Source organism: Camelus ferus, chromosome 17 (genome assembly GCF_009834535.1).
Source record: "Camelus ferus isolate YT-003-E chromosome 17, BCGSAC_Cfer_1.0, whole genome shotgun sequence".
Taxonomy (NCBI): domain Eukaryota; kingdom Metazoa; phylum Chordata; class Mammalia; order Artiodactyla; family Camelidae; genus Camelus; species Camelus ferus.
In genome coordinates this window covers 9,016,838-9,033,331 of record NC_045712.1, presented here as the reverse complement: position 1 = coordinate 9,033,331, position 16,494 = coordinate 9,016,838, and the positions used below count along the sequence as shown (strand labels likewise).

General features: G+C 37.2%; 1 long non-coding RNA gene across 5 annotated transcripts in view; it reads left to right on the top strand.

Moving 5' to 3' along the window:
- The window catches only part of LOC106729852, a 659,616-nt gene that overhangs the window by 597,592 nt on the left and 45,530 nt on the right, over positions 1–16,494 (top strand). For all 5 annotated transcript variants that reach the window (XR_001366270.2, XR_004311954.1, XR_004311953.1 and 2 more), the window contains one exon: positions 3,491–3,545. This is a non-coding gene — a long non-coding RNA (uncharacterized LOC106729852). The remainder of the gene's footprint in view (positions 1–3,490; positions 3,546–16,494) is intronic.

The following is a 16,494-nucleotide window of genomic DNA, read 5'->3' as shown; positions in this document are numbered from 1 at the left end:
AGAATATGTTAGAAATTTGACCCTATGGTGTATATATACTTCTTGCAAATATTTTAGCAGACTGGCTGGTCTTCAAAACTTTTATATGATAAAACACTTACATAGTCAGTGTTTATTCAGATTATAGATTGTGGTATGAATGTAATAGATTGTGTTTTAAATAGCGAAAACAGAAAATGTGCTTCTTTTTTTCCACATCAAACTTCTGGCTTGTTCAAGTTGTAATGAAGAAGCTTTAAAAATTTGGTGATATGTTTTCCACCCATGATATTGACATACGCTCATAATTACCTTGTTTTTTTCTTTTTGATGCAGTTTCATTATTTGCCATGCTGGCCGTGGTGCACCAATAAAGCCGAAATATCATATTAGAATTCATGACAGTTTTCACATTGTATTATCGATATGTGGAAATAATTGTCTGCTCTGAGATTAAATTACATTATTGTGTATCTTTTTCATGCCTAATAAATAATGATGGATGACTTTTATTTTCATCACCACCTGCAACCATTTAGTCACCCCTTGATTGTTGAAGATAAAATAATAAAAGGCAAGTGTTATGTTGCAAGTAGAAGAATGTACTCAAAACAGTTGTATGTTCCTTGTTTCTATTTGCATTATTTTCGTCCCCAAAGAGCAATGCATGGTGGTCTATAAAAGAGATCAACCGGGGGGAACCTAGAAAACAATTCCTGTAAATGAGAGAAGGAAGTGGGAAATTTTTTTTTTCTGGTGGAACAATAATTATTTCTTGGTGCACGATTCTTAATCTGAAAATGAGTTTTTTGTTCTGCAGTGCAAATCAGTTACGTGCAATTAGAATGCAAAGCAGAGGCACATCTTACTGTTTAGCCTTTTTTAAATAGAAATGAAAACAGCCCGGAAATTGTAGCAAAGTTGAAAATGCATGCTAGGTAATTTTGAAATCTAAAGACATAAAACCATGCATAATAAAAAGGCCACTCTAAACTCATTACACTTTTTGAAATTGGCAATTGGGAGGCTTAATTTTAAAATTCAGACTTGCATGTTTGGGAACTTATTAACTCTATTTTGAATGGTCAATTGCATTGCCAGTGTTTAGGTGTGTTTTGTTTGTTCTCCTGTATATAATTCCATTGCCTCGTAATTTGGTTTTCTCTATGTCTGACCCGTGCAGATTTTTCTTTTAATTGTTCGATGTTCTGCTGAAGCAAAATTGATTCATTTTTCTTGGTAAAACTTTGAAATTGAAATTATAATCAGCAAATGCTCCGAGTCTTCTGGGGAAAAGAATCGCCCCTGAGTTTTATGATCCTCTTAGATTTCATCTCAGAAGAATGTCAGGCTTTTTTAGAAAATGAATATATGGTGTTTATAATGGAAACTGGTAGTTTGATCCAGTTACAACAGTGAGGTAAGAAAGCAAACTGTAGACAAAATCTTTTTTGCTATTTGGTTATGAGTCACAGGCTGACTGTACAGAACCTTTTCACGTGATCGGCTCTGTTATCTTTAAATCAAAAGATGACAATCTTCTCAGGCACAGCGGAGACTCAGACCAAAATCCAGAGGTAATCCTATCAAATGTCAAGTTACTGCAGAGAAATGGCTTGAAAAATAGGCTGACAGTCCATCACTTGATGAACCCCAAGTGAACACTTAGACCTGTGGAGTCTGTCTCTCACTGGACATTCTATTAACACTCTTCCCAATTGTTTTAGAGCCCTGATTTAAAAAGAGAGAAGGGGACTTTCCCTTGTTTATGGCTGTTCTGTTATCTGACTACCCATCTCCCTCTGTAATTAAATGCCTTGAATGAAATAATAATAAACATAATTTTATTTGTACCATTACTCACTGCAGAAATTACATTTCCTATGAGAATCGGAAAGCAGCCGTGCTTTCTCCCTTCACATCTGAGAGGGCCGTGCAGAAGTCACAGGCTTTTCTAGATTCTCTCCTCCTGAGAGGAATTTTGTGTGTTAGCAGCCTGTGGGGCAAATTAACTTGGAGTGGGGACGTATGCATTCATCCTTTTTCGATGATCACGATTTTACTTACCCCCGGAAAACACCTTGGAAGACTAGTCCTGCAAAGCAGACTTGCATAAAAATCACCTACAACTTATAACTGGGGCATCTATCTGCGGGCACAAAACCACACACACTGTAAAGCAAGAAAAGATCACCACATGCCTTATAGCTCTTCTAATTAGAAGCCTCTGCTGGTCTTTTTACCCCTACTGTGTTCTGTGGAAGTCCTGAGAACCCAAAGCTCTCTCCAGATGTACCTAGCTCCAAACATTATGGCCTCACTCCCTGGGAGACAGAAAGTTCTAGAATGACATCCTCATGGGATAGTTTTAATTTTTTCTCTTGCATTATTTCTTATCTGTTCTGATTTTCTTCAGCTGAAATCTTCCATACTTGAGCTACCAAAAAAAAAAAAAAAAGAAAGAAAGAAAGAAAGAAAATATATTGGATAATGGTACTATAAATAACTAAAATGGAAATGCTGACCCGGCTCCATTAAAATAAATCATTATTTGTACTGTAATCGTTCGTTTTATTTTCTCACTTTCTATGCTCCTAGCAGTTTGCTAGTCCTAATAATGTTTCCCAAGTCTGTGCTACATTTATGAAGACTTTCAGGAGTTTTTAATTCACATCAAAATTACTAACTGTCTTGGCTTACATATTTGCAAGAGGGAGATGTATGAGTAAAATGCTTACATCCAAGCATGCACTAAAATGTTGGAGCCTGAAAACTCCCCTGCTGTTAACAGTTAATAGTTTGGTGCTCTGCGCATCTCAGAAAAAACATTTGGGAAAAAATACTTTTGACTAATAAAATCAGTATTAGAATGACAACAAATGTCAGCATCTTTGAAGCTTTTTGAGCAGTTTTGACATTTAAAAAATTAAGCACACTGTTTTGTAATTTTTAGGCAGTGTACCTATTTATAACTGTAATTTTTAACATCGGGAATAAAAATCAGTTTGATTAAAGTATAGGCAGTGTTCACGGCATTACTACCAGCAAAGTGATTTTGGATTAAGATTCTTAAAATAAACTTACTAACTGAGCAGTAAATATTTGTCCAATTGGATATCTAAATGTTGAAACTTGTTAGTCATTTTGGTTGAAATAATGCAGCACAATGAGATTACTTTCACTTTTCCAGCCGCTGTCTTAAGTCACGTTAGTGTTTAACAACTAGTCCTGAGTTCCAGAAAATACTGTTAGGGAAGGAAAAACAGACTGTTTGGCTGGAGTTGTGGAAGGAGGGTGGGACCTTATGAATTAGATGACTGCATAAGATGTAGGCAGTTTTATTTTGGCAACAAATTCAGGCTTGTGCATTGGGTTTGGGTTTTTTTTTTTGGGGGGGGTTAATACTCTTAATTCAAATACGTGTCCGCAAGTCACCTACAGAAAGAAAGATTCCTACCCATCTGCAGAGCACAGATTAACTAATAAATAATTGTTCCATTTTATCTTTCAGGTTACAGTACCATGAGTTGAGGAACTCTGCAGGCTGTGAAATCATCCGCCCAAAGGTAAGTGACTTGGTAGTAACTCAAAGACGAGTGCAAATCACGTCCAAATCCGTGTGAAGAGAGGCACGTATCTGACGAATAGTCAAGATGATGTCATAGATCAGCCTTCATTCTTTGGTGAATGTCTAGGGTTCTCAGTTGTCCTCAAAATATTATATAAAACACCTAGATAACAGCACCTTAAGGGTGATTATTTCTCAGGTGAAACAGTACCCCGAACTTACCAAAATGTTTCATCAGCTAGACGTTTGTTTGGAAACTGCGAAACAGCAAAAATGGCTGGTGAAATTTACGGCATCTTCAGCTGGGCCAGTTGATCGGCACCCTAATAACAGACTCCAATCCGCCTGTCCAGACTGAGGACAAGTTGCTGTAGCTCCATCGTAGCATATTTTAAGCTTTTTTTGAACTTCAGGAATGCATCTTTTCAGAATCCGCCAGTGCTTCAAAAGCATGGCTCGCCAAACCAATCAATCTAGTACAAAGTTTGTTTTTAGATTTCGAGTTCCTTGTTACTGCTTTGTAAGCAGATGTCTTCAAAGATATAATATGGTGAAGAGATTATGTGATTTTTGGGTGTAGCGATTCTGCCAGTTATAATTAAAAGGGCCAACATCCAAGTTTTGTTTTCTTTATAAACACTGTGGAGTGTGTCAGTGGCCAATCTAAAATTACCCACAGAAGAGTGTGCGCTCTCTTCTTTAGCACAAGATAATGAAGATGGTGTGTGAAATGCGCCATGGTTATAATAAGCTGATGGACTTGCGGTCCTACGCGCAAACTTGTCCAAATGTAATTATGAGAGTTTTAAGAGAATTGTTGCTTCCTAAACTGACTCGTCAAGTGACTCAAAAGTTAATAACACCAAATTAACAGCCTGACTTTGAAGGTCTACAGTTGTACCTTAGAAAATAACTACTTGGAATTAATCATCCTTTCTTACAGGGAAACAACATCTTTTAGATGCAACTCAATGCAGGGGAGCCTATTTAGAATTCTCTGTGTATATTGCTTCTGGAAAGGTGTAGTGTGTCTAAAAACAAAAAGCAACATAGGGCTGGGCATGCAGATCTCCCATGCATGGAGGGGAGAGGGCCAGTAGGAACTTGCTCTGATGTTTATGTGGTTGGGAAGGGGTGATTGCCAGGTTTCACCACCTGAATCACAAGAGCAAGAAATCAGACTGGGGCCCAGAATCCAACAGAGAACATCTCAAGATGATTATTTAATTGCAAGCTTCTATAGCAGTGGTTTGCATATACAGAGAGGAAAAAAATTAGGAGAAAAAATTGGAGACATCAACCTGTAAATTCTCCCAGGAATTGGGAGATTGTCTAAGAAAAATGGAAATCCATACTAGAAATCTGCATGAATCACGGAAGCTGAAGATGTCTTTCTCCTTCATGTTTTCAGCATAATTCTTTATAAATTATGTGGAGAGACTGATATGTCATAATGACACCCCAATAATGAAAGTCAGGAAATCCCAGTGTCTCTTCTAGGGAGTCCCCCTCAGTGGCTGGTATGGGAGAGTGACTTACAGATTTCCCAAGAGTATTGAGTGATGGAGTCACTGAAGACAAAAATCTCACTCAAAGCAGCCTCATATTTTACTGCAATTTTGTTTGCTTTGGATGTTGCCAGTGGCCTAAGGCAAATGTCTCCTACCTCAAACTCACCAGACTGAACTACTAGAGGATCTTAACTGTTAAAAAAAAAAAAAAAGCACAAAATTAAAAATAACTAAAAATTTTCCTAACAACCATCCAATCCCAAAAGCATTTCTGATGCTGAACTATTTTATTTCCTTTTCTTTCTGGGGATATGTATATTGATAGGTGATACTCATGTTATCACATACTCTCTACTGTCTTCATGTAACTCTAGGCACCTGTTCATGTGCTTTCTATTCTTCTACAGTGTAGCCAGAGTGGGTTTTTCAAAAGACAAAAGGCAGATCTGATCATGTAGTATCTGAACAAAAAGGAACATCCTTATTCTAGCGTGGTTTGGCCCCTGCGTTCTCGTCTAGGCTCATCTTATGCTAATTCCCTTCATCTCTTTACCCCACCTCATCTGGCTCTCTTTCACGTTGTCTCCTGCCGTCTGAATTCCCCATGACAATCGCATATCTGTCCTCCTGGACGTGGAATCCTTCCTCATGGGTGCCTCCCTCATTATGGCAAATAATTTGATTTTTATGTTGGATAAGATTATGATTCTCCTGTCCTGGAAATGATCATGGTTATAATCTTACATTAGTATGTTTGATCCATTGCCATGATGGGTCTACCTCCTGGATTATAAGTTTCATGAGGAAGAGCATGACGTCTGTTTAGCTCATTAGGACATCCCCTGAACTCCTCCCGATGCTTGAGACACAGTCACCCAAACATATCTCCAAGGTGAGGGCATAAGTGTCCAGAACTGTTACTGAACACTTTGGTAATGTTTCCCCATGTTACAAAGGCCCTATACCTATATTATACAATATCTGGTGGAGTTACTAAGGAATATAGGTTGGGACTTCTCTATGTCTATTATATTATCATTTCTAGTCAGGTTATGTAACTCTCACTGCTGTAACAAACAGTCCCAGCATTTCAGCAGTTTGACATAACAGGAGTTGAGGTTTTACTCTTGGCATGGTCAGAAGTGATTTGGGAATGGGGGCTTGGTCTCCTGCACACAGGTGGACATGGACCCAGGCTCCTTCCTCCTGCTGCTCATCCCTTTCTAAAATCTCAAGAGTCCTCCCTGGATTATTGGGACCTATCGTCCAACAAGCATAGAAACAAAAGAATGAGGCCCGGAACTGGATCTGTCAGTTCTGTCCACATTCTGTTGACTGGAATAGAGTTCCCCATCACACCTGACTGCAAAGAAGGCTAGGAAATGTGGCCTTCCCAGTGCCACAGATGGTTTTGTTTCTGCTACAGTTAGGTCTTACTAAAATTTGCCAGTAGTTTCCAGATGCTCCAGAAATTGTATTATCAGTGAGAACAGGAGAACCATGCTCAAAAAACCAAACTCTCAAGGAAGGCAAGTGCCAACATTAAATGGACTGATTTAGTGGTATTGTGTCTGTCTAGGAATGCGCTACGTGGTTTGGTAAATACAGTGTCCCTATGGCAGAGAATCTCAAAACAAGTACATTTTGAAAATGAACTTTGAAGGATCAGCTGGAGGGTATACAGATTTTCATAGTCACTTTCGGATTTTTCATTTTCATATCTTGCTAGTTAATGTGCCAAAATGAAAATAGCTTTCCACTAAATGGAAGTTATACTATAAAGTTGGAATTGGTATTATCTATTGCTGAATTTCAATGGAATCTCAGAGTGATGTAACTGTGGAAGCAGGATTCTCTCCTTCAATGTTTCCCCAAGATTCTGTCAAATAGATCAGGAAAACGAAATGTATGCAGGGTTGACTTCTTAATCAATAGACACACAAAGACCCTGCTAGATAAATCAGTTGAAAGAGAACATGTACAATAACTGACTGGCAGTATTGTAAAGACAACTTTTTAGGCTTGACATTGAAGATATTCTGGAAGAATAATTTATCTGGGAGAAAATCAGATAGAGTTTCTATAGAACTGCCAAATTTAGTGGTACTCCACCGAACGTATCTACATCGACCTTGCTATTTGGGAAACTTTTTCTCTTTTAATTTAACTTTTTCCTTTGAGAAAATACGTAGCATGGACCGGTGTTGCTCTTTGATGTACAAAGCCGACATTAAATTGGATTTCAGATTAAGTGACAGCAGCAGACTAAGATTAAACATCAAGGTCATCTATGAAATTGATTTAATCATTTGTTTAATTGTGACATGCTTTGGCACAGAGAAATGCTTACCAACTTTATATTTTTGTCTTTGCTAATCAGCAATGCAGTGAATACCTTTTACTATCTTTGCTTTTTTCCATTTATTGGGGAGGAGGAGAGAAGTGAGTGGTATCCTTCTTGATCAGTATTTCCATCTCAGTCTCTCTCACTCTCTTTTTGCCTCACTTCTTAGACAGTGAAGGGTGATGTCAAAACTTAGGCCCCTATTTCATTGAATCTAAGGTCCTGTTCATTGTAAGATGCGCCATTTTTTAATTTACCAAGAAAGGAAAAACAGTACTGCTTAAACTATAATGTAATGCTTTCCTATCACCTAGAATTTTTATTCTATACTTACCAAAAGAACAGTTTTAGACTTAGACACATTTTTTATCATATTTCACACTTGTGCAAACATAAAAAGTAAAACATAAGTAAAATAAATTGGTTAAAGTGTTCCTAAAATTTCTGCACATTTATAGTCCAACTTTTCTGAATTCGCTTGACGCAGTTGTTGATGTTTGTGTTTTTCCATCTACTCTTGTCTTCTGCACCATCATGAGCATTAGCATCCCTAAAAGAACGTGCCGCTGTTGTCCCCCAAACTTTCCTCCAAGCTGCTGACACCCTCTCGTGCAAAAAGTTTTCATTAGCAAGCACAGGTGGTGATAACCCTGTCACCATCACTGCCCGGTCAGCAGCATGTTAAAATACTTCCCAATAAGATGTGAGAAAAGTACATCAAGAATTTGTTAAATACAATTTTTGTTGATCATGCAGGTGAAAACAAAGCCCAACAACTTTTCTTAATTCCCTAATGTTGTCTAGTGTTTTCAGAATATAAAATACAGGGGAGAGGCTATAGCTCAAGTTGTAGAGCACATGCTTAGCATGCACTAGGTCCTGGGTTCAATCCCCAGTTACCCCCATCCAAAAAGAAAAAACTAACAGTAAATAAATAGACTTAATGATCTCTCCCGTAAAAATAAATTAAATTATATTAAAAAAATTTTTGAAGAATATAAAATATAACCCACATAACGTATCTTTTATTTCTTTAGCTTTTTACATTGGTATAAATGAGGACTTGTAAAGAACACTCCTATGGAATTTATACCCATCCTTCATGGTGTAAATTCTTCAAATTATGTTTTCTATGAAGAGCTTAATTATAATTCACAAGTTATTTTTGTAGAAACAATATACTTCCCATGAAATTCGTGTAGGTAATATATATTAAAATCTTTGTTTCTATTCTTACTCAAACTTTGTAAGTTCAAAACTTAACTCTCTCTAACCTAGTCTAGTCTCTAGTCAGTGGCATTTCTATGTAGGCATTCCTCCCATATTGCATGATTATATTCCTGAAGATCTGTGAATAAATCAAGGGGTTTTAAATAGAATCAGGTTTTCTACCACCTTAGATTTTTTACTTCAGAATTGCTTTTCTTCATTTTTGCCAGATCTTATCATTCTACCCTACCCTAGTTCAATCTTTATCTCCCTCTTTCTTGCCTACGTCTCTTTTTAAGATAACGTTATACAAACTTTAGTTTAACTGTACTTGGAAGCACTTAACGTTGCAAATAAGCTCCCTACAAACAATTTTGTGAAGTCTTAAACCCATGTGTATTGTGAATAGTAAACCCAATGATTATCTGGTTTAGATTTGTTTTGTTTTATGGGCTGGCTTAAATTGGGGACATCGTGTTTTCCATTTATGAGTTAACACCCCTGAATGTGTTCTGCTGAGCACCACTGTAACTCCATCCAAACTACTTTGCCATAAAAGCAAAGAATTCCTTATCAACTCCATTACTTTTTATTTGTTTTTTCATGTGTTTGTGTCTTAAAACATATTTTCCATGGTAGTGACTATTTGAGTCTTAGAAATGCAACTAGACAGATGTACTGACCACAGTTGCCAAGGGAGCAGTTTCCTTGGCGATGGCCAACCGTCATCAAAGCAGTCCACGTCCTCTGTCCCTCCCACGTGACTTGCTCTCACATGCTGCAAAACTTGGGTAGGGGAAGCAGCTCTTTGTAAATCACCGGTCCCAAGCCACCCCCACCCAACAAACCATCACTTTTCATGAAGCAGGAAAGTAAGAACAGGTGGTAAATTGTGATGCTTTTTGAGTTTTCCAAGGGCCTCAGGCCACAATGCACCGTGAAGGATTTCTGGTTTCTCCAACTTTCAGTTTCAACCAAGAATTTATTCCAGTCATTTGAAGAAAATCCAAATATATACCGGCCAGTGCCCAAAGGTCAAAGCTGCAAGAGATTCAATAACAAGGGAGAACTCTTTTGCAGGGTAAATATTGTCTCGTGGTTAAAAGGAGAGGTATGAAGAATCAGGCATTTTCTAACCTTGACTTGCGTTCAGACTACATTGCCTCTCTGCCTGTTAGAATGGGAATATTAATCCTTGGTGGTCAACTGTATCCTCTAGTAAAAGTCTGTGATTAAGATTGAATTTTTTCATCTCAAGGAAGATTAGAAAAAATATTTCATAATAGTCTTGAACCTTCAGAAATGTAAAGTGACATGCAAAAATTACAATAGATAATTGTTTTCCCCAAAAAAGTACACTGGCTAAGAGTGAGACCTCCATATCAAATGTCTTGTGTGTGCTAGGTCATGTTCTCCTCACAGTACCTCTGACTGGCAGCCACTAGTAAAATTCTCATTTTACAGATGAAAAACAGGTTTTGGGAGATAAAATAATTTACCAAAGTTCTACCACTAGTAGTTAGTGTGAAGATTTGAACTCCAGGCAGACTGAGTATAGACATCTCATTGAATCCATCTCCCCTCCAGTACTGACCCCGATATGTGAAGTCTTCTTGTCAAATTAACACCCCATAGGGTGCTTTTCTCATTTTTTTCCCCCTCCTGAACATATTAGGATGGTTGCTACTGGGTATAAAATCTAAGAATTTGATCTATCGGCTTAGAGTTTAAAAAACATAGAAAAAAATATTTAATAGACTTCCAAAACTTTTCACCTAATCACAAATTTTGGAAACAGGGAAATATATACCAGTGGAGATATTTATGCCCCCCAGAGTATTAAGAAATACATCTGCAAAATAAGGAAGAAACCAGTCATGCTAAACCTAATCAGATTGTTCATCCATGGAATTTATTTTTTTTGCACCAAATTTCAGCATGATTTTTTCAAAACTTTTTAGTTTTAGGCTTTCGTATGAATATGTAAAGGTGGGGGTGTGTGTGCAGAAAAGAGTAACAAAAATGCTTAACATTGGGAACTTGGCTCTGAACATGCAAAGGTGGATGAAACAATTGTCATGCCACACTGTACGTATTCCATGTAGACCTGACTGGGTCAATGGAATATTTCCTGAAAGAAGGATTTAAGGACATCCTCTACCCCTTTCAGCCTAAGCAGTTTTGCTCTATTTTATACTAAAACTTTATTGGAAGAGAGATTTCTTAGGATAGAGCAGTTGGAAAATAATAGTTTTAGAGAAGAAGAAAAAGGTGCAATTTTTGCATCTCAAAAAAATATATATGATATAGTTGATGCCATCCTGTTTCTATAGGGACAAGTAAAAAGGAAGCAGAGTTAAATTTCAATTGAAGGAAAGATTTAGAAGGAAACACTTCTTGATTCTGAGAGCACTGACAACCTACAGAAATACTACTTAAGTGAGTCAAATGAAGAAAGACCTTCCCTAGGAACTTGATGGGTGATACAGAACCTTTCAGGATAATCTCATCTTCCTCATCCTCACCTGTATCCAGCCCCAAGTGGTCTTGTTTGATGACAGCTATCTTCTACCTGGGAATGTTTCTAGAAGCCCCATTTGGTTGATAAACTACGAATTGTGTTCTAGTTGGAGAGAACTGAATCATCTTTTGAGAATGGTCCCAATCAGTGTGAGTTTGTGAATTGGTAGTATTTAGAATATTTATTTCCAGATGATCCTTTTTTTCTTTAATGTATATCTCATCTTTAAAAATGAAGCCTTACACTGTTCTCTGCTTTTCAGAGAAAATTTTCAAGCCTTTCTTAATTTGGTTATCAGGCACTACATATTAAGTATTTACAGTATATTTTTCTTTCTAAAAATTGGTACCTCCTAACTATGACCCATTAAAACTCCATCTTTACCAGATACATTGTGGTTTAGGGGTTGTTTTGGTTTTTTTTAAGTGACACAACATGATTGATGTAATCTGGCATGATTCATTACGATGTCAAGCATCAGCAGAACATTTTGAAAAAATATTCATTAACATCTATTACTGTAGAAATTGCCACTTGCAGATTCTTTTTCTAGGTAATTTCCTGTGTGGTGAAACAACACCTTACCGACATCAGAGAGCATGTTTTTAGGAAGTGTGGTTATTAAAATAGGTTTTCTGAAGTCCCAGTGTTGGCCTGACGTTTATCACTAAGCATAAAGAATATCAAGTGAAATCTCAAAGATGTTTCTTCCACTTACCCACAATCTTTGACTGAAAGAAATATAGTATTATGATTGGTGCTTTTGCCATGACCCTACCTTTTTTTTTTTTGGCTTTAAATTTTTTTTTCTAATATTTTAAATACCTTTATTGTGGTATAATTTCTATACAGTAAACTACATATGTTTCAAATGTATAATTTGATGAATTCTGATAGATGTATATACACCTATGAAACCACCATCACCATCAAGATAGCTAACATTTCCATCACTCCCCCAAGAGGGGAAAAATTCGAACTCCTGATTTACCCATTCCCACCCCCTGTACCCCCTACAGGGTACAGTAACCCTAAGTTTGTTCTCTATGTCTGTGAGTCTATTTCTGTTTTGTAGATAAGTTCATTTGTGTCTTTTTTTTTTTTTTTAGATTCCACGTGTAAGTGATATCATAGGGTATTTTGCTTTCTTTTTCTGGCTTCACTTAGTAAGCCTCCACCCTGCTATCAGGGACAGCTGCAGCTCAATCAGATGATGACATAGGGAAGTAAAGAGCTAGCTCACGGGCTCCCCACACTGTCAGTTGCTTACTTAGGGGAGATATTTGTGACAGAAAGATTAGGCTCCTAAGGACAAAAGCCTAACCCCTCTCTTTTTGCCGTCTAGCAGACAGACATTCATAGAGGAGGCAGGGGAGGAGGTGGCCTGGAGCTGTCTGGTACCCAGGAAAGCATGGAAGCCATGTGAACTCTTCTCCATTCACTCACAGCTTGTCTCAGATAGCCATGTCTCACTGAGTGTGCGTTTGCTCTTCTTCCAATCTTGACATCACATGCTGTACAGATACCAACACTAAAACAATTTCATACTGGGGGAAAAAAATCTTCCTTATCCATGATACGTCTGCCAGTGACCCTGGTAGAGGTCAGCCAAAGCTCTGTTTACAAACACTCTAGAACTAGACATTCTGACAGTCACAGACTACCCAAGATTTGATTCCTTTCTCACCTGGGTTACGATTTGGTGCCCTTCCTACTAGCAGGATAAAGGGCGGTAAGTCAAGAAATATTCTAAGCAAAATACATATCACAAGTACATTATTAGATTAAAACAATTCTCTAGTTTCAATATAAGATTGTTTCCTTTTTGCATTTAAACCTTTGTTTAAATCTTCTCTCCAAAGCTAATATTCACTGTATCTGCTTAAGTATATTCAGTACTTACTGTATGAAGCCTCACGTTAACCAGTATTCACATGTCTTTTCAACTGGTTTTTTAAATATTTAGTCTTCAGCTAACTTCTTAGATTGTAATCCTATCAATCAGAAATTGTTTCTTTCTTTATCCTTGGCATACAATATATCATTAAAATGTTACAATTTGTAAAAGGTTTGAGCAAAGGTGACTGTTTAAAGATACATATTGAAACTTGAGGAATTTTTTTTTTAATAAAAAAGGTCCTTTGGAGTAGCTTTATACTTCATTTCCAAAATCTATTTTAGTATAAAAATTCTCTCCTGCCTCAGTTTTTATCTCTGCTACTGAAATACATGTCACATGTTTGCCCTGAGAGTACCTTTTTAGCTACCCCACCCGTAATATCTATGTTCTGAAAGTGATGTACAGCAAAGCACCCATTCAAAAATTTTTTATTGAACACATGCTAGGTGCTCGTCACTGTTGTAGGGCCTGGGGACACACAGTGAACAAAACAGCCCTCTCCCCCCCCATCTCCGTAGGACTTACATTCTGTGGGGAAGATAAGCAGTAGCCAAGTACATAAATAAACATATAATGTGTCAGATGTGATAAATGCTAAGAATAAAAATAAAGTAATGAGAGGGTAAGGGAAAAGTGGGGACACTCTACTTCATTTGCTCATTTATTCAAGATACATTTTTGGAACACACTGAGCACCCACTATATGTGAGTCTCTGTACAAGGCAGCAGGCAAGACAGACACAAGCCCTGGCATATGGCTCATCATAGGAGACAGACACTTAATATAACTAGTTTATTAAGCATTTCCAAACCCTGACAAGTACTACAGTCATGAAATGGTATAACTCTTACCATATCTGGTTTCCTGTCCTGTCCCTTAAGGATCAGTGGTACCCATGTATGAGTTCTCCAGAAAGCCCTACAAGAGTCTATCTCACTGAGAGTTCCCCAATGTGGCATAAGCATTTCTGATGCCTCAGTTTCCATCCTAAGTCCCTAACCCCAGCCTCTTGGCAGGCAACCCTCCAAAGGGGTGAGATGACAAGACAGTGCAAGCCTGACTGGTCCACTTGACCTACACAGAATTCACATGTTCCTGTTGCCTTGAGTGTAGCAGAATAGGCAATTTCATTGATGTTCTCTCTTTAGTTTGTTGTCTCTCCCCTGTTGATTTTCTCATGCTCAAAGCGGGAGAAAGATCAGCAAAGGTAACGTACAATCAAATGCCCAACCAGGAAATGGGCTCCCCGCCTTACTTCCTGAATACACATCATCTCTACAAGTACATCTCTAGAAGTCCCCACACTTGATTAGGAGAATGGAACATCCATTTTCATTGTCTACAATAAGGGAAGAAGAATAGCCACAACTGTGTTCTCTGTACCTTTCATCTTTCAGACCCTTTACATTTTATATATAATCAAGTATGAGATTTTAAATTATGAGATATGAGAAGAAGTAAGAAAATGTGATACATAATCAAAGGAAAACACAGTCAATAGAAGCAGATCAGTAGATGACTCAGTTATTGAAATTAGTGAGGCTTTAAAAAAAAAAAAACTCATGTAAATACATGAAATGACTTATAGGAAAAAGTGGATATAATGAGGTTATTTCTGGCAAGAAAATGGAAATTCCAGAGAACAAATGAAAAATCTAGCACCCCAAATCATACAATATCTCTTACTTTTAAAAGTTCATAGGAGAAGCTTGGTAGCAAATTGGACACCAAGGAAGAGAGAAAGAAAAACTAGTCAGTAGAAAGTATTCAAACTGAAGCCAGGGGCAGAGAGAAGTTGAAAAATTAAATACATATAGAGAGCATCAATGAACTATGGGAAAATACCAAATAGTCTAACTGTGTAACTGGAGCCCTGAAAGGAAAAGATATTAGAGCAGAAAAACATTTGAAGAAATGATGTTGAATTTTTTTCCAAATGAAGTGAAAAATTTCATCCCATAGATCCAAGAGACTCCATAAACCTCTAGCTAGTATAAATGCAAAATAAATCACCCTTAGGAGAAAATAAATCAAATATTAAAGTAGACTAAATATTAAAGTAGACCAAGTTAAATAGGCTTCTTTTCTGAAGAATTTCTTAACAGTCACTAGCATATACATTACAAAATTCCTACAAGAGAATATAATAGACACATTTTGCAATTTTTAATAGGAAATCCTTTTTTAAGAGGGAGTATTTTTCTGGGGCTACCATAGTCAGGTACATATTTTGGAAAATGCTGGCCTAGTGGTAGGGAGAGATATATAAACAAAAAATTGGAAGTTTTGTTATAATGATGTGGAGAACATGTTTCACAAATACAGCAAATAAAACAGCAAGTAGTTTAGAACAAGTAAGCAAGAGGATAAGAATATTCTAGGTAAGTGGAAAGCCTTCTGTCGGAGTAAAAGACCAAAAGGGCTTCTAAGGAAAAAATTTAAACTCAAAATGGTAGGAGGGCAGGATGCATGGAAAAATGACTAAAAAAAAAAGGATATATATACATATTATATACATATTATATATATATATTTATATTATATATATATCATATATATATATTATACATATTAGTGTGTGTGTGTGTATATATATATACTAATTTGGTATGTCAAACTAAGAATTTTGAGTTATTTTTTCTTTTTCATTTTCTTCCCCCTCCTTTTTTTTGCAAAAAGAAATGGTACAGTAGACAGGAATGAGACAGGGTTTGGTCAGCTTTTTAAGAAAGTGTAGTCTGCCAGTTATATGGAAAATTAACTGGTAAGGGACAATTGGTAATGGGCAACCAATTAGAAAACTTAAAATAATCTGATGAGAGTGGCAAGAAACATTAAATATGAGGGTTGTCTGCAGAAATTCTCTCAGAGGAGAGAACCTTCTTCGTCGTGATTAATTTTATGTGTCAACTTGACTGGACCGTAAGGTGCCCACATATTCGGTCAAACATTACTTTGGGTATATCCGAGAGGGTGTTTCTGGATGAAACTAACATTTAAATCAGCAGGAGACTGAGTGAAGCAGATTTATGTGCTGAATGTGAATGGTCCTCGTACAGTTGGTTGAAAGCCTGAACAGAATTTAAAATGCTGACTTTATACAAGTAAGAAAAAATTCCTCCTGCCTGACTGTCTTGAGCAGGAACATCAGTCTTTTCCAGACTCAACCCGAAACATCAGCTCCTCTTGGGTCTTGAGCCTCCTGGCTTTTGGACTGGAACTTCCACCATTGGCTGTCCTGGTCCTCAGGACTTTGGACTCAGATGGGAACCACAAGTTGGCAATCCAGCGTCCCCAGCTTGCCATCCTCAGATCTCAGGGCTTCTCAGCCTCTATATAAGCCAATTCCTTATAACAAATCTCTTTCTGTCAATATATACTTCCTACTGGTTGTGTTTCTCTGGGTCTCCCTGACTAGTACGTGTCAATGTTTCGCTTGGGACCACTTTGGTTTGGGAAAG